We start from the raw sequence: 25,691 nt of genomic DNA on the forward strand, positions 1-25,691 counted from the left end.
GGTCATAACACCTGCTTATAGTCACTTTCAGCGTAACTTCTGATTGAAGTTGCAATAAGAAAAAGACTGTCGTTAATTACAATTTAAAACCTTTACTCTTCCAGTTGCAACTGTAGATCTTTATTTCTGAACTTTAATCACATCGCTTATTCGATATTGTTAGTTCCTGCACTCGGGTACAATTCACTCAGTTTCAGACCAGATGTCAATTTGGTGTAATAAAAATAAGACTAGTGCGGGTGGGGTTCGAACCCACGCGGACATACGTCCATTGGAACTTAAGTCCAACGCCTTAACCACTCGGCCACCACACTGTTACAAATGGGATTCTTAAATGTTTAGATGAACTTATAGCTACTTATCACACTGTTCGCATTTCATTTGTAAGTCGCAATTGTTTAAATGAGATACCGCAAAGGAAACGTAAACAAATAGACAGCCTTTTCATCGAAAATCCCGTGCGATTCAACTTATTTCGTGCAGAAATATTCAATTAAGTAAAACTTGATTTTTGTCAACCCGAGTACCGTTACTATAGGAATTTTTATAATCATATATATAGAGAAAAGAAAAAAATATTGTATTATCTCATAAACGACAATTTCAGCTAAAAAATCAATTCGCAACACGAAAGCAATGTTACATACAATATGTTTCCTGTCATAAAGGAGTAGAGGTCATAACACCTGCTTATAGTCACTTTCAGCGTAACTTCTGATTGAAGTTGCAATAAGAAAAAGACTGCCGTTAATTACAATTTAAAACCTTTACTCTTCCAGTTGCAACTGTAGATCTTTATTTCTGAACTTTAATCACATCGCTTATTCGATATTGTTAGTTCCTGCACTCGGGTACAATTCACTCAGTTTCAGACCAGATGTCAATTTGGTGTAATAAAAATAAGACTAGTGCGGGTGGGGTTCGAACCCACGCGGACATACGTCCATTGGAACTTAAGTCCAACGCCTTAACCACTCGGCCACCACACTGTTACAAATGGGATTCTTAAATGTTTAGATGAACTTATAGCTACTTATCACACTGTTCGCATTTCATTTGTAAGTCGCAATTGTTTAAATGAGATACCGCAAAGGAAACGTAAACAAATAGACAGCCTTTTCATCGAAAATCCCGTGCGATTCAACTTATTTCGTGCAGAAATATTCAATTAAGTAAAACTTGATTTTTGTCAACCCGAGTACCGTTACTATAGGAATTTTTATAATCATATATATAGAGAAAAGAAAAAAATATTGTATTATCTCATAAACGACAATTTCAGCTAAAAAATCAATTCGCAACACGAAAGCAATGTTACATACAATATGTTTCCTGTCATAAAGGAGTAGTGGTCATAACACCTGCTTATAGTCACTTTCAGCGTAACTTCTGATTGAAGTTGCAATAAGAAAAAGACTGCCGTTAATTACAATTTAAAACCTTTACTCTTCCAGTTGCAACTGTAGATCTTTATTTCTGAACTTTAATCACATCGCTTATTCGATATTGTTAGTTCCTGCACTCGGGTACAATTCACTCAGTTTCAGACCAGATGTCAATTTGGTGTAATAAAAATAAGACTAGTGCGGGTGGGGTTCGAACCCACGCGGACATACGTCCATTGGAACTTAAGTCCAACGCCTTAACCACTCGGCCACCACACTGTTACAAATGGGATTCTTAAATGTTTAGATGAACTTATAGCTACTTATCACACTGCTCGCATTTCATTTGTAAGTCGCAATTGTTTAAATGAGATACCGCAAAGGAAACGTAAACAAATAGACAGCCTTTTCATCGAAAATCCCGTGCGATTCAACTTATTTCGTGCAGAAATATTCAATTAAGTAAAACTTGATTTTTGTCAACCCGAGTACCGTTACTATAGGAATTTTTATAATCATATATATAGAGAAAAGAAAAAAATATTGTATTATCTCATAAACGACAATTTCAGCTAAAAAATCAATTCGCAACACGAAAGCAATGTTACATACAATATGTTTCCTGTCATAAAGGAGTAGTGGTCATAACACCTGCTTATAGTCACTTTCAGCGTAACTTCTGATTGAAGTTGCAATAAGAAAAAGACTGCCGTTAATTACAATTTAAAACCTTTACTCTTCCAGTTGCAACTGTAGATCTTTATTTCTGAACTTTAATCACATCGCTTATTCGATATTGTTAGTTCCTGCACTCGGGTACAATTCACTCAGTTTCAGACCAGATGTCAATTTGGTGTAATAAAAATAAGACTAGTGCGGGTGGGGTTCGAACCCACGCGGACATACGTCCATTGGAACTTAAGTCCAACGCCTTAACCACTCGGCCACCACACTGTTACAAATGGGATTCTTAAATGTTTAGATGAACTTATAGCTACTTATCACACTGCTCGCATTCATTTGTAAGTCGCAATTGTTTAAATGAGATACCGCAAAGCAAACGTAAACAAATAGACAGCCTTTTCATCGAAAATCCCGTGCGATTCAACTTATTTCGTGCAGAAATATTCAATTAAGTAAAACTTGATTTTTGTCAACCCGAGTACCGTTACTATAGGAATTTTTATAATCATATATATAGAGAAAAGAAAAAAATATTGTATTATCTCATAAACGACAATTTCAGCTAAAAAATCAATTCGCAACACGAAAGCAATGTTACATACAATATGTTTCCTGTCATAAAGGAGTAGAGGTCATAACACCTGCTTATAGTCACTTTCAGCGTAACTTCTGATTGAAGTTGCAATAAGAAAAAGACTGCCGTTAATTACAATTTAAAACCTTTACTCTTCCAGTTGCAACTGTAGATCTTTATTTCTGAACTTTAATCACATCGCTTATTCGATATTGTTAGTTCCTGCACTCGGGTACAATTCACTCAGTTTCAGACCAGATGTCAATTTGGTGTAATAAAAATAAGACTAGTGCGGGTGGGGTTCGAACCCACGCGGACATACGTCCATTGGAACTTAAGTCCAACGCCTTAACCACTCGGCCACCACACTGTTTCAAATGGGATTCTTAAATGTTTAGATGAACTTATAGCTACTTATCACACTGTTCGCATTTCATTTGTAAGTCGCAATTGTTTAAATGAGATACCGCAAAGGAAACGTAAACAAATAGACAGCCTTTTCATCGAAAATCCCGTGCGATTCAACTTATTTCGTGCAGAAATATTCAATTAAGTAAAACTTGATTTTTGTCAACCCGAGTACCGTTACTATAGGAATTTTTATAATCATATATATAGAGAAAAGAAAAAAATATTGTATTATCTCATAAACGACAATTTCAGCTAAAAAATCAATTCGCAACACGAAAGCAATGTTACATACAATATGTTTCCTGTCATAAAGGAGTAGTGGTCATAACACCTGCTTATAGTCACTTTCAGCGTAACTTCTGATTGAAGTTGCAATAAGAAAAAGACTGCCGTTAATTACAATTTAAAACCTTTACTCTTCCAGTTGCAACTGTAGATCTTTATTTCTGAACTTTAATCACATCGCTTATTCGATATTGTTAGTTCCTGCACTCGGGTACAATTCACTCAGTTTCAGACCAGATGTCAATTTGGTGTAATAAAAATAAGACTAGTGCGGGTGGGGTTCGAACCCACGCGGACATACGTCCATTGGAACTTAAGTCCAACGCCTTAACCACTCGGCCACCACACTGTTACAAATGGGATTCTTAAATGTTTAGATGAACTTATAGCTACTTATCACACTGCTCGCATTTCATTTGTAAGTCGCAATTGTTTAAATGAGATACCGCAAAGGAAACGTAAACAAATAGACAGCCTTTTCATCGAAAATCCCGTGCGATTCAACTTATTTCGTGCAGAAATATTCAATTAAGTAAAACTTGATTTTTGTCAACCCGAGTACCGTTACTATAGGAATTTTTATAATCATATATATAGAGAAAAGAAAAAAATATTGTATTATCTCATAAACGACAATTTCAGCTAAAAAATCAATTCGCAACACGAAAGCAATGTTACATACAATATGTTTCCTGTCATAAAGGGGTAGTGGTCATAACACCTGCTTATAGTCACTTTCAGCGTAACTTCTGATTGAAGTTGCAATAAGAAAAAGACTGCCGTTAATTACAATTTAAAACCTTTACTCTTCCAGTTGCAACTGTAGATCTTTATTTCTGAACTTTAATCACATCGCTTATTCGATATTGTTAGTTCCTGCACTCGGGTACAATTCACTCAGTTTCAGACCAGATGTCAATTTGGTGTAATAAAAATAAGACTAGTGCGGGTGGGGTTCGAACCCACGCGGACATACGTCCATTGGAACTTAAGTCCAACGCCTTAACCACTCGGCCACCACACTGTTACAAATGGGATTCTTAAATGTTTAGATGAACTTATAGCTACTTATCACACTGCTCGCATTCATTTGTAAGTCGCAATTGTTTAAATGAGATACCGCAAAGCAAACGTAAACAAATAGACAGCCTTTTCATCGAAAATCCCGTGCGATTCAACTTATTTCGTGCAGAAATATTCAATTAAGTAAAACTTGATTTTTGTCAACCCGAGTACCGTTACTATAGGAATTTTTATAATCATATATATAGAGAAAAGAAAAAAATATTGTATTATCTCATAAACGACAATTTCAGCTAAAAAATCAATTCGCAACACGAAAGCAATGTTACATACAATATGTTTCCTGTCATAAAGGAGTAGTGGTCATAACACCTGCTTATAGTCACTTTCAGCGTAACTTCTGATTGAAGTTGCAATAAGAAAAAGACTGCCGTTAATTACAATTTAAAACCTTTACTCTTCCAGTTGCAACTGTAGATCTTTATTTCTGAACTTTAATCACATCGCTTATTCGATATTGTTAGTTCCTGCACTCGGGTACAATTCACTCAGTTTCAGACCAGATGTCAATTTGGTGTAATAAAAATAAGACTAGTGCGGGTGGGGTTCGAACCCACGCGGACATACGTCCATTGGAACTTAAGTCCAACGCCTTAACCACTCGGCCACCACACTGTTACAAATGGGATTCTTAAATGTTTAGATGAACTTATAGCTACTTATCACACTGCTCGCATTTCATTTGTAAGTCGCAATTGTTTAAATGAGATACCGCAAAGGAAACGTAAACAAATAGACAGCCTTTTCATCGAAAATCCCGTGCGATTCAACTTATTTCGTGCAGAAATATTCAATTAAGTAAAACTTGATTTTTGTCAACCCGAGTACCGTTACTATAGGAATTTTTATAATCATATATATAGAGAAAAGAAAAAAATATTGTATTATCTCATAAACGACAATTTCAGCTAAAAAATCAATTCGCAACACGAAAGCAATGTTACATACAATATGTTTCCTGTCATAAAGGGGTAGTGGTCATAACACCTGCTTATAGTCACTTTCAGCGTAACTTCTGATTGAAGTTGCAATAAGAAAAAGACTGCCGTTAATTACAATTTAAAACCTTTACTCTTCCAGTTGCCACCACACTGTTACAAATGGGATTCTTAAATGTTTAGATGAACTTATAGCTACTTATCACACTGCTCGCATTTCATTTGTAAGTCGCAATTGTTTAAATGAGATACCGCAAAGGAAACGTAAACAAATAGACAGCCTTTTCATCGAAAATCCCGTGCGATTCAACTTATTTCGTGCAGAAATATTCAATTAAGTAAAACTTGATTTTTGTCAACCCGAGTACCGTTACTATAGGAATTTTTATAATCATATATATAGAGAAAAGAAAAAAATATTGTATTATCTCATAAACGACAATTTCAGCTAAAAAATCAATTCGCAACACGAAAGCAATGTTACATACAATATGTTTCCTGTCATAAAGGAGTAGTGGTCATAACACCTGCTTATAGTCACTTTCAGCGTAACTTCTGATTGAAGTTGCAATAAGAAAAAGACTGCCGTTAATTACAATTTAAAACCTTTACTCTTCCAGTTGCAACTGTAGATCTTTATTTCTGAACTTTAATCACATCGCTTATTCGATATTGTTAGTTCCTGCACTCGGGTACAATTCACTCAGTTTCAGACCAGATGTCAATTTGGTGTAATAAAAATAAGACTAGTGCGGGTGGGGTTCGAACCCACGCGGACATACGTCCATTGGAACTTAAGTCCAACGCCTTAACCACTCGGCCACCACACTGTTACAAATGGGATTCTTAAATGTTTAGATGAACTTATAGCTACTTATCACACTGCTCGCATTTCATTTGTAAGTCGCAATTGTTTAAATGAGATACCGCAAAGGAAACGTAAACAAATAGACAGCCTTTTCATCGAAAATCCCGTGCGATTCAACTTATTTCGTGCAGAAATATTCAATTAAGTAAAACTTGATTTTTGTCAACCCGAGTACCGTTACTATAGGAATTTTTATAATCATATATATAGAGAAAAGAAAAAAATATTGTATTATCTCATAAACGACAATTTCAGCTAAAAAATCAATTCGCAACACGAAAGCAATGTTACATACAATATGTTTCCTGTCATAAAGGAGTAGTGGTCATAACACCTGCTTATAGTCACTTTCAGCGTAACTTCTGATTGAAGTTGCAATAAGAAAAAGACTGCCGTTAATTACAATTTAAAACCTTTACTCTTCCAGTTGCAACTGTAGATCTTTATTTCTGAACTTTAATCACATCGCTTATTCGATATTGTTAGTTCCTGCACTCGGGTACAATTCACTCAGTTTCAGACCAGATGTCAATTTGGTGTAATAAAAATAAGACTAGTGCGGGTGGGGTTCGAACCCACGCGGACATACGTCCATTGGAACTTAAGTCCAACGCCTTAACCACTCGGCCACCACACTGTTACAAATGGGATTCTTAAATGTTTAGATGAACTTATAGCTACTTATCACACTGCTCGCATTTCATTTGTAAGTCGCAATTGTTTAAATGAGATACCGCAAAGGAAACGTAAACAAATAGACAGCCTTTTCATCGAAAATCCCGTGCGATTCAACTTATTTCGTGCAGAAATATTCAATTAAGTAAAACTTGATTTTTGTCAACCCGAGTACCGTTACTATAGGAATTTTTATAATCATATATATAGAGAAAAGAAAAAAATATTGTATTATCTCATAAACGACAATTTCAGCTAAAAAATCAATTCGCAACACGAAAGCAATGTTACATACAATATGTTTCCTGTCATAAAGGAGTAGTGGTCATAACACCTGCTTATAGTCACTTTCAGCGTAACTTCTGATTGAAGTTGCAATAAGAAAAAGACTGCCGTTAATTACAATTTAAAACCTTTACTCTTCCAGTTGCAACTGTAGATCTTTATTTCTGAACTTTAATCACATCGCTTATTCGATATTGTTAGTTCCTGCACTCGGGTACAATTCACTCAGTTTCAGACCAGATGTCAATTTGGTGTAATAAAAATAAGACTAGTGCGGGTGGGGTTCGAACCCACGCGGACATACGTCCATTGGAACTTAAGTCCAACGCCTTAACCACTCGGCCACCACACTGTTACAAATGGGATTCTTAAATGTTTAGATGAACTTATAGCTACTTATCACACTGCTCGCATTTCATTTGTAAGTCGCAATTGTTTAAATGAGATACCGCAAAGGAAACGTAAACAAATAGACAGCCTTTTCATCGAAAATCCCGTGCGATTCAACTTATTTCGTGCAGAAATATTCAATTAAGTAAAACTTGATTTTTGTCAACCCGAGTACCGTTACTATAGGAATTTTTATAATCATATATATAGAGAAAAGAAAAAAATATTGTATTATCTCATAAACGACAATTTCAGCTAAAAAATCAATTCGCAACACGAAAGCAATGTTACATACAATATGTTTCCTGTCATAAAGGGGTAGTGGTCATAACACCTGCTTATAGTCACTTTCAGCGTAACTTCTGATTGAAGTTGCAATAAGAAAAAGACTGCCGTTAATTACAATTTAAAACCTTTACTCTTCCAGTTGCCACCACACTGTTACAAATGGGATTCTTAAATGTTTAGATGAACTTATAGCTACTTATCACACTGCTCGCATTTCATTTGTAAGTCGCAATTGTTTAAATGAGATACCGCAAAGGAAACGTAAACAAATAGACAGCCTTTTCATCGAAAATCCCGTGCGATTCAACTTATTTCGTGCAGAAATATTCAATTAAGTAAAACTTGATTTTTGTCAACCCGAGTACCGTTACTATAGGAATTTTTATAATCATATATATAGAGAAAAGAAAAAAATATTGTATTATCTCATAAACGACAATTTCAGCTAAAAAATCAATTCGCAACACGAAAGCAATGTTACATACAATATGTTTCCTGTCATAAAGGAGTAGTGGTCATAACACCTGCTTATAGTCACTTTCAGCGTAACTTCTGATTGAAGTTGCAATAAGAAAAAGACTGCCGTTAATTACAATTTAAAACCTTTACTCTTCCAGTTGCAACTGTAGATCTTTATTTCTGAACTTTAATCACATCGCTTATTCGATATTGTTAGTTCCTGCACTCGGGTACAATTCACTCAGTTTCAGACCAGATGTCAATTTGGTGTAATAAAAATAAGACTAGTGCGGGTGGGGTTCGAACCCACGCGGACATACGTCCATTGGAACTTAAGTCCAACGCCTTAACCACTCGGCCACCACACTGTTACAAATGGGATTCTTAAATGTTTAGATGAACTTATAGCTACTTATCACACTGCTCGCATTTCATTTGTAAGTCGCAATTGTTTAAATGAGATACCGCAAAGGAAACGTAAACAAATAGACAGCCTTTTCATCGAAAATCCCGTGCGATTCAACTTATTTCGTGCAGAAATATTCAATTAAGTAAAACTTGATTTTTGTCAACCCGAGTACCGTTACTATAGGAATTTTTATAATCATATATATAGAGAAAAGAAAAAAATATTGTATTATCTCATAAACGACAATTTCAGCTAAAAAATCAATTCGCAACACGAAAGCAATGTTACATACAATATGTTTCCTGTCATAAAGGAGTAGTGGTCATAACACCTGCTTATAGTCACTTTCAGCGTAACTTCTGATTGAAGTTGCAATAAGAAAAAGACTGCCGTTAATTACAATTTAAAACCTTTACTCTTCCAGTTGCAACTGTAGATCTTTATTTCTGAACTTTAATCACATCGCTTATTCGATATTGTTAGTTCCTGCACTCGGGTACAATTCACTCAGTTTCAGACCAGATGTCAATTTGGTGTAATAAAAATAAGACTAGTGCGGGTGGGGTTCGAACCCACGCGGACATACGTCCATTGGAACTTAAGTCCAACGCCTTAACCACTCGGCCACCACACTGTTACAAATGGGATTCTTAAATGTTTAGATGAACTTATAGCTACTTATCACACTGCTCGCATTTCATTTGTAAGTCGCAATTGTTTAAATGAGATACCGCAAAGGAAACGTAAACAAATAGACAGCCTTTTCATCGAAAATCCCGTGCGATTCAACTTATTTCGTGCAGAAATATTCAATTAAGTAAAACTTGATTTTTGTCAACCCGAGTACCGTTACTATAGGAATTTTTATAATCATATATATAGAGAAAAGAAAAAAATATTGTATTATCTCATAAACGACAATTTCAGCTAAAAAATCAATTCGCAACACGAAAGCAATGTTACATACAATATGTTTCCTGTCATAAAGGAGTAGTGGTCATAACACCTGCTTATAGTCACTTTCAGCGTAACTTCTGATTGAAGTTGCAATAAGAAAAAGACTGCCGTTAATTACAATTTAAAACCTTTACTCTTCCAGTTGCAACTGTAGATCTTTATTTCTGAACTTTAATCACATCGCTTATTCGATATTGTTAGTTCCTGCACTCGGGTACAATTCACTCAGTTTCAGACCAGATGTCAATTTGGTGTAATAAAAATAAGACTAGTGCGGGTGGGGTTCGAACCCACGCGGACATACGTCCATTGGAACTTAAGTCCAACGCCTTAACCACTCGGCCACCACACTGTTACAAATGGGATTCTTAAATGTTTAGATGAACTTATAGCTACTTATCACACTGCTCGCATTTCATTTGTAAGTCGCAATTGTTTAAATGAGATACCGCAAAGGAAACGTAAACAAATAGACAGCCTTTTCATCGAAAATCCCGTGCGATTCAACTTATTTCGTGCAGAAATATTCAATTAAGTAAAACTTGATTTTTGTCAACCCGAGTACCGTTACTATAGGAATTTTTATAATCATATATATAGAGAAAAGAAAAAAATATTGTATTATCTCATAAACGACAATTTCAGCTAAAAAATCAATTCGCAACACGAAAGCAATGTTACATACAATATGTTTCCTGTCATAAAGGGGTAGTGGTCATAACACCTGCTTATAGTCACTTTCAGCGTAACTTCTGATTGAAGTTGCAATAAGAAAAAGACTGCCGTTAATTACAATTTAAAACCTTTACTCTTCCAGTTGCCACCACACTGTTACAAATGGGATTCTTAAATGTTTAGATGAACTTATAGCTACTTATCACACTGCTCGCATTTCATTTGTAAGTCGCAATTGTTTAAATGAGATACCGCAAAGGAAACGTAAACAAATAGACAGCCTTTTCATCGAAAATCCCGTGCGATTCAACTTATTTCGTGCAGAAATATTCAATTAAGTAAAACTTGATTTTTGTCAACCCGAGTACCGTTACTATAGGAATTTTTATAATCATATATATAGAGAAAAGAAAAAAATATTGTATTATCTCATAAACGACAATTTCAGCTAAAAAATCAATTCGCAACACGAAAGCAATGTTACATACAATATGTTTCCTGTCATAAAGGAGTAGTGGTCATAACACCTGCTTATAGTCACTTTCAGCGTAACTTCTGATTGAAGTTGCAATAAGAAAAAGACTGCCGTTAATTACAATTTAAAACCTTTACTCTTCCAGTTGCAACTGTAGATCTTTATTTCTGAACTTTAATCACATCGCTTATTCGATATTGTTAGTTCCTGCACTCGGGTACAATTCACTCAGTTTCAGACCAGATGTCAATTTGGTGTAATAAAAATAAGACTAGTGCGGGTGGGGTTCGAACCCACGCGGACATACGTCCATTGGAACTTAAGTCCAACGCCTTAACCACTCGGCCACCACACTGTTACAAATGGGATTCTTAAATGTTTAGATGAACTTATAGCTACTTATCACACTGCTCGCATTTCATTTGTAAGTCGCAATTGTTTAAATGAGATACCGCAAAGGAAACGTAAACAAATAGACAGCCTTTTCATCGAAAATCCCGTGCGATTCAACTTATTTCGTGCAGAAATATTCAATTAAGTAAAACTTGATTTTTGTCAACCCGAGTACCGTTACTATAGGAATTTTTATAATCATATATATAGAGAAAAGAAAAAAATATTGTATTATCTCATAAACGACAATTTCAGCTAAAAAATCAATTCGCAACACGAAAGCAATGTTACATACAATATGTTTCCTGTCATAAAGGAGTAGTGGTCATAACACCTGCTTATAGTCACTTTCAGCGTAACTTCTGATTGAAGTTGCAATAAGAAAAAGACTGCCGTTAATTACAATTTAAAACCTTTACTCTTCCAGTTGCAACTGTAGATCTTTATTTCTGAACTTTAATCACATCGCTTATTCGATATTGTTAGTTCCTGCACTCGGGTACAATTCACTCAGTTTCAGACCAGATGTCAATTTGGTGTAATAAAAATAAGACTAGTGCGGGTGGGGTTCGAACCCACGCGGACATACGTCCATTGGAACTTAAGTCCAACGCCTTAACCACTCGGCCACCACACTGTTACAAATGGGATTCTTAAATGTTTAGATGAACTTATAGCTACTTATCACACTGCTCGCATTTCATTTGTAAGTCGCAATTGTTTAAATGAGATACCGCAAAGGAAACGTAAACAAATAGACAGCCTTTTCATCGAAAATCCCGTGCGATTCAACTTATTTCGTGCAGAAATATTCAATTAAGTAAAACTTGATTTTTGTCAACCCGAGTACCGTTACTATAGGAATTTTTATAATCATATATATAGAGAAAAGAAAAAAATATTGTATTATCTCATAAACGACAATTTCAGCTAAAAAATCAATTCGCAACACGAAAGCAATGTTACATACAATATGTTTCCTGTCATAAAGGGGTAGTGGTCATAACACCTGCTTATAGTCACTTTCAGCGTAACTTCTGATTGAAGTTGCAATAAGAAAAAGACTGCCGTTAATTACAATTTAAAACCTTTACTCTTCCAGTTGCCACCACACTGTTACAAATGGGATTCTTAAATGTTTAGATGAACTTATAGCTACTTATCACACTGCTCGCATTTCATTTGTAAGTCGCAATTGTTTAAATGAGATACCGCAAAGGAAACGTAAACAAATAGACAGCCTTTTCATCGAAAATCCCGTGCGATTCAACTTATTTCGTGCAGAAATATTCAATTAAGTAAAACTTGATTTTTGTCAACCCGAGTACCGTTACTATAGGAATTTTTATAATCATATATATAGAGAAAAGAAAAAAATATTGTATTATCTCATAAACGACAATTTCAGCTAAAAAATCAATTCGCAACACGAAAGCAATGTTACATACAATATGTTTCCTGTCATAAAGGAGTAGTGGTCATAACACCTGCTTATAGTCACTTTCAGCGTAACTTCTGATTGAAGTTGCAATAAGAAAAAGACTGCCGTTAATTACAATTTAAAACCTTTACTCTTCCAGTTGCAACTGTAGATCTTTATTTCTGAACTTTAATCACATCGCTTATTCGATATTGTTAGTTCCTGCACTCGGGTACAATTCACTCAGTTTCAGACCAGATGTCAATTTGGTGTAATAAAAATAAGACTAGTTCGGGTTGGGTTCGAACCCACGCGGACATACGTCCATTGGAACTTAAGTCCAACGCCTTAACCACTCGGCCACCACACTGTTACAAATGGGATTCTTAAATGTTTAGATGAACTTATAGCTACTTATCACACTGTTCGCATTTCATTTGTAAGTCGCAATTGTTTAAATGAGATACCGCAAAGGAAACGTAAACAAATAGACAGCCTTTTCATCGAAAATCCCGTGCGATTCAACTTATTTCGTGCAGAAATATTCAATTAAGTAAAACTTGATTTTTGTCAACCCGAGTACCGTTACTATAGGAATTTTTATAATCATATATATAGAGAAAAGAAAAAAATATTGTATTATCTCATAAACGACAATTTCAGCTAAAAAATCAATTCGCAACACGAAAGCAATGTTACATACAATATGTTTCCTGTCATAAAGGAGTAGTGGTCATAACACCTGCTTATAGTCACTTTCAGCGTAACTTCTGATTGAAGTTGCAATAAGAAAAAGACTGCCGTTAATTACAATTTAAAACCTTTACTCTTCCAGTTGCAACTGTAGATCTTTATTTCTGAACTTTAATCACATCGCTTATTCGATATTGTTAGTTCCTGCACTCGGGTACAATTCACTCAGTTTCAGACCAGATGTCAATTTGGTGTAATAAAAATAAGACTAGTGCGGGTGGGGTTCGAACCCACGCGGACATACGTCCATTGGAACTTAAGTCCAACGCCTTAACCACTCGGCCACCACACTGTTACAAATGGGATTCTTAAATGTTTAGATGAACTTATAGCTACTTATCACACTGCTCGCATTCATTTGTAAGTCGCAATTGTTTAAATGAGATACCGCAAAGCAAACGTAAACAAATAGACAGCCTTTTCATCGAAAATCCCGTGCGATTCAACTTATTTCGTGCAGAAATATTCAATTAAGTAAAACTTGATTTTTGTCAACCCGAGTACCGTTACTATAGGAATTTTTATAATCATATATATAGAGAAAAGAAAAAAATATTGTATTATCTCATAAACGACAATTTCAGCTAAAAAATCAATTCGCAACACGAAAGCAATGTTACATACAATATGTTTCCTGTCATAAAGGAGTAGTGGTCATAACACCTGCTTATAGTCACTTTCAGCGTAACTTCTGATTGAAGTTGCAATAAGAAAAAGACTGCCGTTAATTACAATTTAAAACCTTTACTCTTCCAGTTGCAACTGTAGATCTTTATTTCTGAACTTTAATCACATCGCTTATTCGATATTGTTAGTTCCTGCACTCGGGTACAATTCACTCAGTTTCAGACCAGATGTCAATTTGGTGTAATAAAAATAAGACTAGTGCGGGTGGGGTTCGAACCCACGCGGACATACGTCCATTGGAACTTAAGTCCAACGCCTTAACCACTCGGCCACCACACTGTTACAAATGGGATTCTTAAATGTTTAGATGAACTTATAGCTACTTATCACACTGCTCGCATTTCATTTGTAAGTCGCAATTGTTTAAATGAGATACCGCAAAGGAAACGTAAACAAATAGACAGCCTTTTCATCGAAAATCCCGTGCGATTCAACTTATTTCGTGCAGAAATATTCAATTAAGTAAAACTTGATTTTTGTCAACCCGAGTACCGTTACTATAGGAATTTTTATAATCATATATATAGAGAAAAGAAAAAAATATTGTATTATCTCATAAACGACAATTTCAGCTAAAAAATCAATTCGCAACACGAAAGCAATGTTACATACAATATGTTTCCTGTCATAAAGGAGTAGAGGTCATAACACCTGCTTATAGTCACTTTCAGCGTAACTTCTGATTGAAGTTGCAATAAGAAAAAGACTGCCGTTAATTACAATTTAAAACCTTTACTCTTCCAGTTGCAACTGTAGATCTTTATTTCTGAACTTTAATCACATCGCTTATTCGATATTGTTAGTTCCTGCACTCGGGTACAATTCACTCAGTTTCAGACCAGATGTCAATTTGGTGTAATAAAAATAAGACTAGTGCGGGTGGGGTTCGAACCCACGCGGACATACGTCCATTGGAACTTAAGTCCAACGCCTTAACCACTCGGCCACCACACTGTTACAAATGGGATTCTTAAATGTTTAGATGAACTTATAGCTACTTATCACACTGCTCGCATTTCATTTGTAAGTCGCAATTGTTTAAATGAGATACCGCAAAGGAAACGTAAACAAATAGACAGCCTTTTCATCGAAAATCCCGTGCGATTCAACTTATTTCGTGCAGAAATATTCAATTAAGTAAAACTTGATTTTTGTCAACCCGAGTACCGTTACTATAGGAATTTTTATAATCATATATATAGAGAAAAGAAAAAAATATTGTATTATCTCATAAACGACAATTTCAGCTAAAAAATCAATTCGCAACACGAAAGCAATGTTACATACAATATGTTTCCTGTCATAAAGGAGTAGTGGTCATAACACCTGCTTATAGTCACTTTCAGCGTAACTTCTGATTGAAGTTGCAATAAGAAAAAGACTGCCGTTAATTACAATTTAAAACCTTTACTCTTCCAGTTGCAACTGTAGATCTTTATTTCTGAACTTTAATCACATCGCTTATTCGATATTGTTAGTTCCTGCACTCGGGTACAATTCACTCAGTTTCAGACCAGATGTCAATTTGGTGTAATAAAAATAAGACTAGTGCGGGTGGGGTTCGAACCCACGCGGACATACGTCCATTGGAACTTAAGTCCAACGCCTTAACCACTCGGCCACCACACTGTTACAAATGGGATTCTTAAATGTTTAGATGAACTTATAGCTACTTATCACACTGCTCGCATTTCATTTGTAAGTCGCAATTGTTTAAATGAGATACCGCAAAGGAAACGTAAACAAATAGACAGCCTTTTCATCGAAAATCCCGTGCGATTCAACTTATTTCGTGCAGAAATATTCAATTAAGTAAAACTTGATTTTTGTCAACCCGAGTACCGTTACTATAGGAATTTTTATAATCATATATATAGAGAAAAGAAAAAAATATTGTATTATCTCATAAACGACAATTTCAGCTAAAAAATCAATTCGCAACACGAAAGCAATGTTACATACAATATGTTTCCTGTCATAAAGGAGTAGTGGTCATAACACCTGCTTATAGTCACTTTCAGCGTAACTTCTGATTGAAGTTGCAATAAGAAAAAGACTGCCGTTAATTACAATTTAAAACCTTTACTCTTCCAGTTGCAACTGTAGATCTTTATTTCTGAACTTTAATCACATCGCTTATTCGATATTGTTAGTTCCTGCACTCGGGTACAATTCACTCAGTTTCAGACCAGATGTCAATTTGGTGTAATAAAAATAAGACTAGTTCGGGTGGGGTTCGAACCCACGCGGACATACGTCCATTGGAACTTAAGTCCAACGCCTTAACCACTCGGCCACCACACTGTTACAAATGGGATTCTTAAATGTTTAGATGAACTTATAGCTACTTATCACACTGCTCGCATTTCATTTGTAAGTCGCAATTGTTTAAATGAGATACCGCAAAGGAAACGTAAACAAATAGACAGCCTTTTCATCGAAAATCCCGTGCGATTCAACTTATTTCGTGCAGAAATATTCAATTAAGTAAAACTTGATTTTTGTCAACCCGAGTACCGTTACTATAGGAATTTTTATAATCATATATATAGAGAAAAGAAAAAAATATTGTATTATCTCATAAACGACAATTTCAGCTAAAAAATCAATTCGCAACACGAAAGCAATGTTACATACAATATGTTTCCTGTCATAAAGGAGTAGTGGTCATAACACCTGCTTATAGTCACTTTCAGCGTAACTTCTGATTGAAGTTGCAATAAGAAAAAGACTGCCGTTAATTACAATTTAAAACCTTTACTCTTCCAGTTGAAACTGTAGATCTTTATTTCTGAACTTTAATCACATCGCTTATTCGATATTGTTAGTTCCTGCACTCGGGTACAATTCACTCAGTTTCAGACCAGATGTCAATTTGGTGTAATAAAAATAAGACTAGTGCGGGTGGGGTTCGAACCCACGCGGACATACGTCCATTGGAACTTAAGTCCAACGCCTTAACCACTCGGCCACCACACTGTTACAAATGGGATTCTTAAATGTTTAGATGAACTTATAGCTACTTATCACACTGCTCGCATTCATTTGTAAGTCGCAATTGTTTAAATGAGATACCGCAAAGCAAACGTAAACAAATAGACAGCCTTTTCATCGAAAATCCCGTGCGATTCAACTTATTTCGTGCAGAAATATTCAATTAAGTAAAACTTGATTTTTGTCAACCCGAGTACCGTTACTATAGGAATTTTTATAATCATATATATAGAGAAAAGAAAAAAATATTGTATTATCTCATAAACGACAATTTCAGCTAAAAAATCAATTCGCAACACGAAAGCAATGTTACATACAATATGTTTCCTGTCATAAAGGAGTAGTGGTCATAACACCTGCTTATAGTCACTTTCAGCGTAACTTCTGATTGAAGTTGCAATAAGAAAAAGACTGCCGTTAATTACAATTTAAAACCTTTACTCTTCCAGTTGCAACTGTAGATCTTTATTTCTGAACTTTAATCACATCGCTTATTCGATATTGTTAGTTCCTGCACTCGGGTACAATTCACTCAGTTTCAGACCAGATGTCAATTTGGTGTAATAAAAATAAGACTAGTGCGGGTGGGGTTCGAACCCACGCGGACATACGTCCATTGGAACTTAAGTCCAACGCCTTAACCACTCGGCCACCACACTGTTACAAATGGGATTCTTAAATGTTTAGATGAACTTATAGCTACTTATCACACTGCTCGCATTTCATTTGTAAGTCGCAATTGTTTAAATGAGATACCGCAAAGGAAACGTAAACAAATAGACAGCCTTTTCATCGAAAATCCCGTGCGATTCAACTTATTTCGTGCAGAAATATTCAATTAAGTAAAACTTGATTTTTGTCAACCCGAGTACCGTTACTATAGGAATTTTTATAATCATATATATAGAGAAAAGAAAAAAATATTGTATTATCTCATAAACGACAATTTCAGCTAAAAAATCAATTCGCAACACGAAAGCAATGTTACATACAATATGTTTCCTGTCATAAAGGAGTAGAGGTCATAACACCTGCTTATAGTCACTTTCAGCGTAACTTCTGATTGAAGTTGCAATAAGAAAAAGACTGCCGTTAATTACAATTTAAAACCTTTACTCTTCCAGTTGCAACTGTAGATCTTTATTTCTGAACTTTAATCACATCGCTTATTCGATATTGTTAGTTCCTGCACTCGGGTACAATTCACTCAGTTTCAGACCAGATGTCAATTTGGTGTAATAAAAATAAGACTAGTGCGGGTGGGGTTCGAACCCACGCGGACATACGTCCATTGGAACTTAAGTCCAACGCCTTAACCACTCGGCCACCACACTGTTACAAATGGGATTCTTAAATGTTTAGATGAACTTATAGCTACTTATCACACTGCTCGCATTTCATTTGTAAGTCGCAATTGTTTAAATGAGATACCGCAAAGGAAACGTAAACAAATAGACAGCCTTTTCATCGAAAATCCCGTGCGATTCAACTTATTTCGTGCAGAAATATTCAATTAAGTAAAACTTGATTTTTGTCAACCCGAGTACCGTTACTATAGGAATTTTTATAATCATATATATAGAGAAAAGAAAAAAATATTGTATTATCTCATAAACGACAATTTCAGCTAAAAAATCAATTCGCAACACGAAAGCAATGTTACATACAATATGTTTCCTGTCATAAAGGAGTAGTGGTCATAACACCTGCTTATAGTCACTTTCAGCGTAACTTCTGATTGAAGTTGCAATAAGAAAAAGACTGCCGCTAATTACAATTTAAAACCTTTACTCTTCCAGTTGCCACCACACTGTTACAAATGGGATTCTTAAATGTTTAGATGAACTTATAGCTACTTATCACACTGCTCGCATTTCATTTGTAAGTCGCAATTGTTTAAATGAGATACCGCAAAGGAAACGTAAACAAATAGACAGCCTTTTCATCGAAAATCCCGTGCGATTCAACTTATTTCGTGCAGAAATATTCAATTAAGTAAAACTTGATTTTTGTCAACCCGAGTACCGTTACTATAGGAATTTTTATAATCATATATATAGAGAAAAGAAAAAAATATTGTATTATCTCATAAACGACAATTTCAGCTAAAAAATCAATTCGCAACACGAAAGCAATGTTACATACAATATGTTTCCTGTCATAAAGGAGTAGTGGCCATAACACCTGCTTATAGTCACTTTCAGCGTAACTTCTGATTGAAGTTGCAATAAGAAAAAGACTGCCGTTAATTACAATTTAAAACCTTTACTCTTCCAGTTGCAACTGTAGATCTTTATTTCTGAACTTTAATCACATCGCTTATTCGATATTGTTAGTTCCTGCACTCGGGTACAATTCACTCAGTTTCAGACCAGATGTCAATTTGGTGTAATAAAAATAAGACTAGTGCGGGTGGGGTTCGAACCCACGCGGACATACGTCCATTGGAACTTAAGTCCAACGCCTTAACCACTCGGCCACCACACTGTTACAAATGGGATTCTTAAATGTTTAGATGAACTTATAGCTACTTATCACACTGCTCGCATTCATTTGTAAGTCGCAATTGTTTAAATGAGATACCGCAAAGGAAACGTAAACAAATAGACAGCCTTTTCATCGAAAATCCCGTGCGATTCAACTTATTTCGTGCAGAAATATTCAATTAAGTAAAACTTGATTTTTGTCAACCCGAGTACCGTTACTATAGGAATTTTTATAATCATATATATAGAGAAAAGAAAAAAATATTGTATTATCTCATAAACGACAATTTCAGCTAAAAAATCAATTCGCAACACGAAAGCAATGTTACATACAATATGTTTCCTGTCATAAAGGAGTAGTGGTCATAACACCTGCTTATAGTCACTTTCAGCGTAACTTCTGATTGAAGTTGCAATAAGAAAAAGACTGCCGTTAATTACAATTTAAAACCTTTACTCTTCCAGTTGCAACTGTAGATCTTTATTTCTGAACTTTAATCACATCGCTTGTTCGATATTGTTAGTTCCTGCACTCGGGTACAATTCACTCAGTTTCAGACCAGATGTCAATTTGGTGTAATAAAAATAAGACTAGTGCGGGTGGGGTTCGAACCCACGCGGACATACGTCCATTGGAACTTAAGTCCAACGCCTTAACCACTCGGCCACCACACTGTTACAAATGGTATTCTTAAATGTTTAGATGAACTTATAGCTACTTATCACACTGCTCGCATTCATTTGTAAGTCGCAATTGTTTAAATGAGATACCGCAAAGCAAACGTAAACAAATAGACAGCCTTTTCATCGAAAATCCCGTGCGATTCAACTTATTTCGTGCAGAAATATTCAATTAAGTAAAACTTGATTTTTGTCAACCCGAGTACCGTTACTATAGGAATTTTTATAATCATATATATAGAGAAAAGAAAAAAATATTGTATTATCTCATAAACGACAATTTCAGCTAAAAAATCAATTCGCAACACGAAAGCAATGTTACATACAATATGTTTCCTGTCATAAAGGAGTAGTGGTCATAACACCTGCTTATAGTCACTTTCAGCGTAACTTCTGATTGAAGTTGCAATAAGAAAAAGACTGCCGTTAATTACAATTTAAAACCTTTACTCTTCCAGTTGCAACTGTAGATCTTTATTTCTGAACTTTAATCACATCGCTTATTCGATATTGTTAGTTCCTGCACTCGGGTACAATTCACTCAGTTTCAGACCAGATGTCAATTTGGTGTAATAAAAATAAGACTAGTGCGGGTGGGGTTCGAACCCACGCGGACATACGTCCATTGGAACTTAAGTCCAACGCCTTAACCACTCGGCCACCACACTGTTACAAATGGGATTCTTAAATGTTTAGATGAACTTATAGCTACTTATCACACTGCTCGCATTTCATTTGTAAGTCGCAATTGTTTAAATGAGATACCGCAAAGGAAACGTAAACAAATAGACAGCCTTTTCATCGAAAATCCCGTGCGATTCAACTTATTTCGTGCAGAAATATTCAATTAAGTAAAACTTGATTTTTGTCAACCCGAGTACCGTTACTATAGGAATTTTTATAATCATATATATAGAGAAAAGAAAAAAATATTGTATTATCTCATAAACGACAATTTCAGCTAAAAAATCAATTCGCAACACGAAAGCAATGTTACATACAATATGTTTCCTGTCATAAAGGAGTAGTGGTCATAACACCTGCTTATAGTCACTTTCAGCGTAACTTCTGATTGAAGTTGCAATAAGAAAAAGACTGCCGTTAATTACAATTTAAAACCTTTACTCTTCCAGTTGCAACTGTAGATCTTTATTTCTGAACTTTAATCACATCGCTTATTCGATATTGTTAGTTCCTGCACTCGGGTACAATTCACTCAGTTTCAGACCAGATGTCAATTTGGTGTAATAAAAATAAGACTAGTGCGGGTGGGGTTCGAACCCACGCGGACATACGTCCATTGGAACTTAAGTCCAACGCCTTAACCACTCGGCCACCACACTGTTACAAATGGGATTCTTAAATGTTTAGATGAACTTATAGCTACTTATCACACTGCTCGCATTTCATTTGTAAGTCGCAATTGTTTAAATGAGATACCGCAAAGGAAACGTAAACAAATAGACAGCCTTTTCATCGAAAATCCCGTGCGATTCAACTTATTTCGTGCAGAAATATTCAATTAAGTAAAACTTGATTTTTGTCAACCCGAGTACCGTTACTATAGGAATTTTTATAATCATATATATAGAGAAAAGAAAAAAATATTGTATTATCTCATAAACGACAATTTCAGCTAAAAAATTAATTCGCAACACGAAAGCAATGTTACATACAATATGTTTCCTGTCATAAAGGAGTAGTGGTCATAACACCTGCTTATAGTCACTTTCAGCGTAACTTCTGATTGAAGTTGCAATAAGAAAAAGACTGCCGCTAATTACAATTTAAAACCTTTACTCTTCCAGTTGCCACCACACTGTTACAAATGGGATTCTTAAATGTTTAGATGAACTTATAGCTACTTATCACACTGCTCGCATTTCATTTGTAAGTCGCAATTGTTTAAATGAGATACCGCAAAGGAAACGTAAACAAATAGACAGCCTTTTCATCGAAAATCCCGTGCGATTCAACTTATTTCGTGCAGAAATATTCAATTAAGTAAAACTTGATTTTTGTCAACCCGAGTACCGTTACTATAGGAATTTTTATAATCATATATATAGAGAAAAGAAAAAAATATTGTATTATCTCATAAACGACAATTTCAGCTAAAAAATCAATTCGCAACACGAAAGCAATGTTACATACAATATGTTTCCTGTCATAAAGGAGTAGTGGTCATAACACCTGCTTATAGTCACTTTCAGCGTAACTTCTGATTGAAGTTGCAATAAGAAAAAGACTGCCGTTAATTACAATTTAAAACCTTTACTCTTCCAGTTGCAACTGTAGATCTTTATTTCTGAACTTTAATCACATCGCTTATTCGATATTGTTAGTTCCTGCACTCGGGTACAATTCACTCAGTTTCAGACCAGATGTCAATTTGGTGTAATAAAAATAAGACTAGTGCGGGTGGGGTTCGAACCCACGCGGACATACGTCCATTGGAACTTAAGTCCAACGCCTTAACCACTCGGCCACCACACTGTTACAAATAGGATTCTTAAATGTTTAGATGAACTTATAGCTACTTATCACACTGCTCGCATTTCATTTGTAAGTCGCAATTGTTTAAATGAGATACCGCAAAGGAAACGTAAACAAATAGACAGCCTTTTCATCGAAAATCCCGTGCGATTCAACTTATTTCGTGCAGAAATATTCAATTAAGTAAAACTTGATTTTTGTCAACCCGAGTACCGTTACTATAGGAATTTTTATAATCATATATATAGAGAAAAGAAAAAAATATTGTATTATCTCATAAACGACAATTTCAGCTAAAAAATCAATTCGCAACACGAAAGCAATGTTACATACAATATGTTTCCTGTCATAAAGGAGTAGTGGTCATAACACCTGCTTATAGTCACTTTCAGCGTAACTTCTGATTGAAGTTGCAATAAGAAAAAGACTGCCGCTAATTACAATTTAAAACCTTTACTCTTCCAGTTGCCACCACACTGTTACAAATGGGATTCTTAAATGTTTAGATGAACTTATAGCTACTTATCACACTGCCCGCATTTCATTTGTAAGTCGCAATTGTTTAAATGAGATACCGCAAAGGAAACGTAAACAAATAGACAGCCTTTTCATCGAAAATCCCGTGCGATTCAACTTATTTCGTGCAGAAATATTCAATTAAGTAAAACTTGATTTTTGTCAACCCGAGTACCGTTACTATAGGAATTTTTATAATCATATATATAGAGAAAAGAAAAAAATATTGTATTATCTCATAAACGACAATTTCAGCTAAAAAATCAATTCGCAACACGAAAGCAATGTTACATACAATATGTTTCCTGTCATAAAGGAGTAGTGGTCATAACACCTGCTTATAGTCACTTTCAGCGTAACTTCTGATTGAAGTTGCAATAAGAAAAAGACTGCCGTTAATTACAATTTAAAACCTTTACTCTTCCAGTTGCAACTGTAGATCTTTATTTCTGAACTTTAATCACATCGCTTATTCGATATTGTTAGTTCCTGCACTCGGGTACAATTCACTCAGTTTCAGACCAGATGTCAATTTGGTGTAATAAAAATAAGACTAGTGCGGGTGGGGTTCGAACCCACGCGGACATACGTCCATTGGAACTTAAGTCCAACGCCTTAACCACTCGGCCACCACACTGTTACAAATAGGATTCTTAAATGTTTAGATGAACTTATAGCTACTTATCACACTGCTCGCATTTCATTTGTAAGTCGCAATTGTTTAAATGAGATACCGCAAAGGAAACGTAAACAAATAGACAGCCTTTTCATCGAAAATCCCGTGCGATTCAACTTATTTCGTGCAGAAATATTCAATTAAGTAAAACTTGATTTTTGTCAACCCGAGTACCGTTACTATAGGAATTTTTATAATCATATATATAGAGAAAAGAAAAAAATATTGTATTATCTCATAAACGACAATTTCAGCTAAAAAATCAATTCGCAACACGAAAGCAATGTTACATACAATATGTTTCCTGTCATAAAGGAGTAGTGGTCATAACACCTGCTTATAGTCACTTTCAGCGTAACTTCTGATTGAAGTTGCAATAAGAAAAAGACTGCCGTTAATTACAATTTAAAACCTTTACTCTTCCAGTTGCAACTGTAGATCTTTATTTCTGAACTTTAATCACATCGCTTATTCGATATTGTTAGTTCCTGCACTCGGGTACAATTCACTCAGTTTCAGACCAGATGTCAATTTGGTGTAATAAAAATAAGACTAGTGCGGGTGGGGTTCGAACCCACGCGGACATACGTCCATTGGAACTTAAGTCCAACGCCTTAACCACTCGGCCACCACACTGTTACAAATGGGATTCTTAAATGTTTAGATGAACTTATAGCTACTTATCACACTGCTCGCATTTCATTTGTAAGTCGCAATTGTTTAAATGAGATACCGCAAAGGAAACGTAAACAAATAGACAGCCTTTTCATCGAAAATCCCGTGCGATTCAACTTATTTCGTGCAGAAATATTCAATTAAGTAAAACTTGATTTTTGTCAACCCGAGTACCGTTACTATAGGAATTTTTATAATCATATATATAGAGAAAAGAAAAAAATATTGTATTATCTCATAAACGACAATTTCAGCTAAAAAATCAATTCGCAACACGAAAGCAATGTTACATACAATATGTTTCCTGTCATAAAGGAGTAGTGGTCATAACACCTGCTTATAGTCACTTTCAGCGTAACTTCTGATTGAAGTTGCAATAAGAAAAAGACTGCCGTTAATTACAATTTAAAACCTTTACTCTTCCAGTTGCAACTGTAGATCTTTATTTCTGAACTTTAATCACATCGCTTATTCGATATTGTTAGTTCCTGCACTCGGGTACAATTCACTCAGTTTCAGACCAGATGTCAATTTGGTGTAATAAAAATAAGACTAGTGCGGGTGGGGTTCGAACCCACGCGGACATACGTCCATTGGAACTTAAGTCCAACGCCTTAACCACTCGGCCACCACACTGTTACAAATGGGATTCTTAAATGTTTAGATGAACTTATAGCTACTTATCACACTGCTCGCATTTCATTTGTAAGTCGCAATTGTTTAAACATACCCAAGAATGAAGGACACTAATGGCCGATTACCCTTATCAGCGACACCCGGGGTGCAATGTTTTTAATGATGTTCGATTAACATAGAAAGTAATGGGAAAATAAATGGGTACCATTCATTAATTCTTCATATTATTTTTATTAATCGTCTGAATTCTTATTAACACATACGACCGAATTCTACATAGATTTACCTTTCTGGTGGTATTAAAAAATCCAGTTTATCTTATCTCATTGTTAGGTCTCCGATTTTTTGAAATTTCATTATCAAAATTCCCTTACTCACATCAGTAAATATCGATGAATTACCTCAAAAGAAACGAGACAGCAGAAGCTAAAAAAATT

General features: G+C 35.2%; 33 non-coding genes across 33 annotated transcripts; all 33 read right to left on the reverse strand.

Moving 5' to 3' along the window:
• Positions 1-231: 231 nt before the first annotated feature.
• Trnal-uaa (transfer RNA leucine (anticodon UAA)) lies at positions 232-314 on the reverse strand. The gene has a single exon. It is a non-coding gene; the product is annotated as a tRNA-Leu (tRNA).
• A 592-nt stretch (positions 315-906) lies between these two features.
• Positions 907-989, reverse strand: Trnal-uaa (transfer RNA leucine (anticodon UAA)). The gene has a single exon. It is a non-coding gene; the product is annotated as a tRNA-Leu (tRNA).
• Positions 990-1,581: 592 nt separating this feature from the next.
• Positions 1,582-1,664, reverse strand: Trnal-uaa (transfer RNA leucine (anticodon UAA)). Its single transcript has one exon. It is a non-coding gene; the product is annotated as a tRNA-Leu (tRNA).
• A 592-nt stretch (positions 1,665-2,256) lies between these two features.
• Positions 2,257-2,339, reverse strand: Trnal-uaa (transfer RNA leucine (anticodon UAA)). Its single transcript has one exon. It is a non-coding gene; the product is annotated as a tRNA-Leu (tRNA).
• Positions 2,340-2,930: 591 nt separating this feature from the next.
• On the reverse strand, positions 2,931-3,013 carry Trnal-uaa (transfer RNA leucine (anticodon UAA)). Its single transcript has one exon. It is a non-coding gene; the product is annotated as a tRNA-Leu (tRNA).
• Positions 3,014-3,605: 592 nt separating this feature from the next.
• Positions 3,606-3,688, reverse strand: Trnal-uaa (transfer RNA leucine (anticodon UAA)). Its single transcript has one exon. It is a non-coding gene; the product is annotated as a tRNA-Leu (tRNA).
• A 592-nt stretch (positions 3,689-4,280) lies between these two features.
• On the reverse strand, positions 4,281-4,363 carry Trnal-uaa (transfer RNA leucine (anticodon UAA)). Its single transcript has one exon. It is a non-coding gene; the product is annotated as a tRNA-Leu (tRNA).
• A 591-nt stretch (positions 4,364-4,954) lies between these two features.
• On the reverse strand, positions 4,955-5,037 carry Trnal-uaa (transfer RNA leucine (anticodon UAA)). Its single transcript has one exon. It is a non-coding gene; the product is annotated as a tRNA-Leu (tRNA).
• Positions 5,038-6,107: 1,070 nt separating this feature from the next.
• Trnal-uaa (transfer RNA leucine (anticodon UAA)) lies at positions 6,108-6,190 on the reverse strand. Its single transcript has one exon. It is a non-coding gene; the product is annotated as a tRNA-Leu (tRNA).
• Positions 6,191-6,782: 592 nt separating this feature from the next.
• Trnal-uaa (transfer RNA leucine (anticodon UAA)) lies at positions 6,783-6,865 on the reverse strand. Its single transcript has one exon. It is a non-coding gene; the product is annotated as a tRNA-Leu (tRNA).
• A 592-nt stretch (positions 6,866-7,457) lies between these two features.
• Positions 7,458-7,540, reverse strand: Trnal-uaa (transfer RNA leucine (anticodon UAA)). Its single transcript has one exon. It is a non-coding gene; the product is annotated as a tRNA-Leu (tRNA).
• A 1,070-nt stretch (positions 7,541-8,610) lies between these two features.
• Trnal-uaa (transfer RNA leucine (anticodon UAA)) lies at positions 8,611-8,693 on the reverse strand. Its single transcript has one exon. It is a non-coding gene; the product is annotated as a tRNA-Leu (tRNA).
• Positions 8,694-9,285: 592 nt separating this feature from the next.
• On the reverse strand, positions 9,286-9,368 carry Trnal-uaa (transfer RNA leucine (anticodon UAA)). Its single transcript has one exon. It is a non-coding gene; the product is annotated as a tRNA-Leu (tRNA).
• Positions 9,369-9,960: 592 nt separating this feature from the next.
• Positions 9,961-10,043, reverse strand: Trnal-uaa (transfer RNA leucine (anticodon UAA)). Its single transcript has one exon. It is a non-coding gene; the product is annotated as a tRNA-Leu (tRNA).
• Positions 10,044-11,113: 1,070 nt separating this feature from the next.
• On the reverse strand, positions 11,114-11,196 carry Trnal-uaa (transfer RNA leucine (anticodon UAA)). The gene has a single exon. It is a non-coding gene; the product is annotated as a tRNA-Leu (tRNA).
• A 592-nt stretch (positions 11,197-11,788) lies between these two features.
• On the reverse strand, positions 11,789-11,871 carry Trnal-uaa (transfer RNA leucine (anticodon UAA)). Its single transcript has one exon. It is a non-coding gene; the product is annotated as a tRNA-Leu (tRNA).
• Positions 11,872-12,941: 1,070 nt separating this feature from the next.
• Positions 12,942-13,024, reverse strand: Trnal-uaa (transfer RNA leucine (anticodon UAA)). Its single transcript has one exon. It is a non-coding gene; the product is annotated as a tRNA-Leu (tRNA).
• A 592-nt stretch (positions 13,025-13,616) lies between these two features.
• Positions 13,617-13,699, reverse strand: Trnal-uaa (transfer RNA leucine (anticodon UAA)). The gene has a single exon. It is a non-coding gene; the product is annotated as a tRNA-Leu (tRNA).
• A 591-nt stretch (positions 13,700-14,290) lies between these two features.
• Trnal-uaa (transfer RNA leucine (anticodon UAA)) lies at positions 14,291-14,373 on the reverse strand. The gene has a single exon. It is a non-coding gene; the product is annotated as a tRNA-Leu (tRNA).
• A 592-nt stretch (positions 14,374-14,965) lies between these two features.
• Positions 14,966-15,048, reverse strand: Trnal-uaa (transfer RNA leucine (anticodon UAA)). The gene has a single exon. It is a non-coding gene; the product is annotated as a tRNA-Leu (tRNA).
• Positions 15,049-15,640: 592 nt separating this feature from the next.
• Positions 15,641-15,723, reverse strand: Trnal-uaa (transfer RNA leucine (anticodon UAA)). Its single transcript has one exon. It is a non-coding gene; the product is annotated as a tRNA-Leu (tRNA).
• Positions 15,724-16,315: 592 nt separating this feature from the next.
• On the reverse strand, positions 16,316-16,398 carry Trnal-uaa (transfer RNA leucine (anticodon UAA)). Its single transcript has one exon. It is a non-coding gene; the product is annotated as a tRNA-Leu (tRNA).
• Positions 16,399-16,990: 592 nt separating this feature from the next.
• On the reverse strand, positions 16,991-17,073 carry Trnal-uaa (transfer RNA leucine (anticodon UAA)). The gene has a single exon. It is a non-coding gene; the product is annotated as a tRNA-Leu (tRNA).
• Positions 17,074-17,664: 591 nt separating this feature from the next.
• On the reverse strand, positions 17,665-17,747 carry Trnal-uaa (transfer RNA leucine (anticodon UAA)). The gene has a single exon. It is a non-coding gene; the product is annotated as a tRNA-Leu (tRNA).
• A 592-nt stretch (positions 17,748-18,339) lies between these two features.
• Trnal-uaa (transfer RNA leucine (anticodon UAA)) lies at positions 18,340-18,422 on the reverse strand. Its single transcript has one exon. It is a non-coding gene; the product is annotated as a tRNA-Leu (tRNA).
• Positions 18,423-19,492: 1,070 nt separating this feature from the next.
• Trnal-uaa (transfer RNA leucine (anticodon UAA)) lies at positions 19,493-19,575 on the reverse strand. The gene has a single exon. It is a non-coding gene; the product is annotated as a tRNA-Leu (tRNA).
• Positions 19,576-20,166: 591 nt separating this feature from the next.
• Trnal-uaa (transfer RNA leucine (anticodon UAA)) lies at positions 20,167-20,249 on the reverse strand. The gene has a single exon. It is a non-coding gene; the product is annotated as a tRNA-Leu (tRNA).
• A 591-nt stretch (positions 20,250-20,840) lies between these two features.
• Trnal-uaa (transfer RNA leucine (anticodon UAA)) lies at positions 20,841-20,923 on the reverse strand. The gene has a single exon. It is a non-coding gene; the product is annotated as a tRNA-Leu (tRNA).
• A 592-nt stretch (positions 20,924-21,515) lies between these two features.
• Positions 21,516-21,598, reverse strand: Trnal-uaa (transfer RNA leucine (anticodon UAA)). Its single transcript has one exon. It is a non-coding gene; the product is annotated as a tRNA-Leu (tRNA).
• Positions 21,599-22,668: 1,070 nt separating this feature from the next.
• Positions 22,669-22,751, reverse strand: Trnal-uaa (transfer RNA leucine (anticodon UAA)). Its single transcript has one exon. It is a non-coding gene; the product is annotated as a tRNA-Leu (tRNA).
• Positions 22,752-23,821: 1,070 nt separating this feature from the next.
• Trnal-uaa (transfer RNA leucine (anticodon UAA)) lies at positions 23,822-23,904 on the reverse strand. Its single transcript has one exon. It is a non-coding gene; the product is annotated as a tRNA-Leu (tRNA).
• A 592-nt stretch (positions 23,905-24,496) lies between these two features.
• Positions 24,497-24,579, reverse strand: Trnal-uaa (transfer RNA leucine (anticodon UAA)). The gene has a single exon. It is a non-coding gene; the product is annotated as a tRNA-Leu (tRNA).
• Positions 24,580-25,171: 592 nt separating this feature from the next.
• On the reverse strand, positions 25,172-25,254 carry Trnal-uaa (transfer RNA leucine (anticodon UAA)). The gene has a single exon. It is a non-coding gene; the product is annotated as a tRNA-Leu (tRNA).
• Positions 25,255-25,691: the final 437 nt, after the last annotated feature.

The sequence above is a fragment of the Mytilus californianus genome, unplaced genomic scaffold (genome assembly GCF_021869535.1).
Source record: "Mytilus californianus isolate M0D057914Y unplaced genomic scaffold, xbMytCali1.0.p SCAF_5, whole genome shotgun sequence".
Taxonomy (NCBI): Eukaryota; Metazoa; Mollusca; class Bivalvia; order Mytilida; family Mytilidae; genus Mytilus; species Mytilus californianus.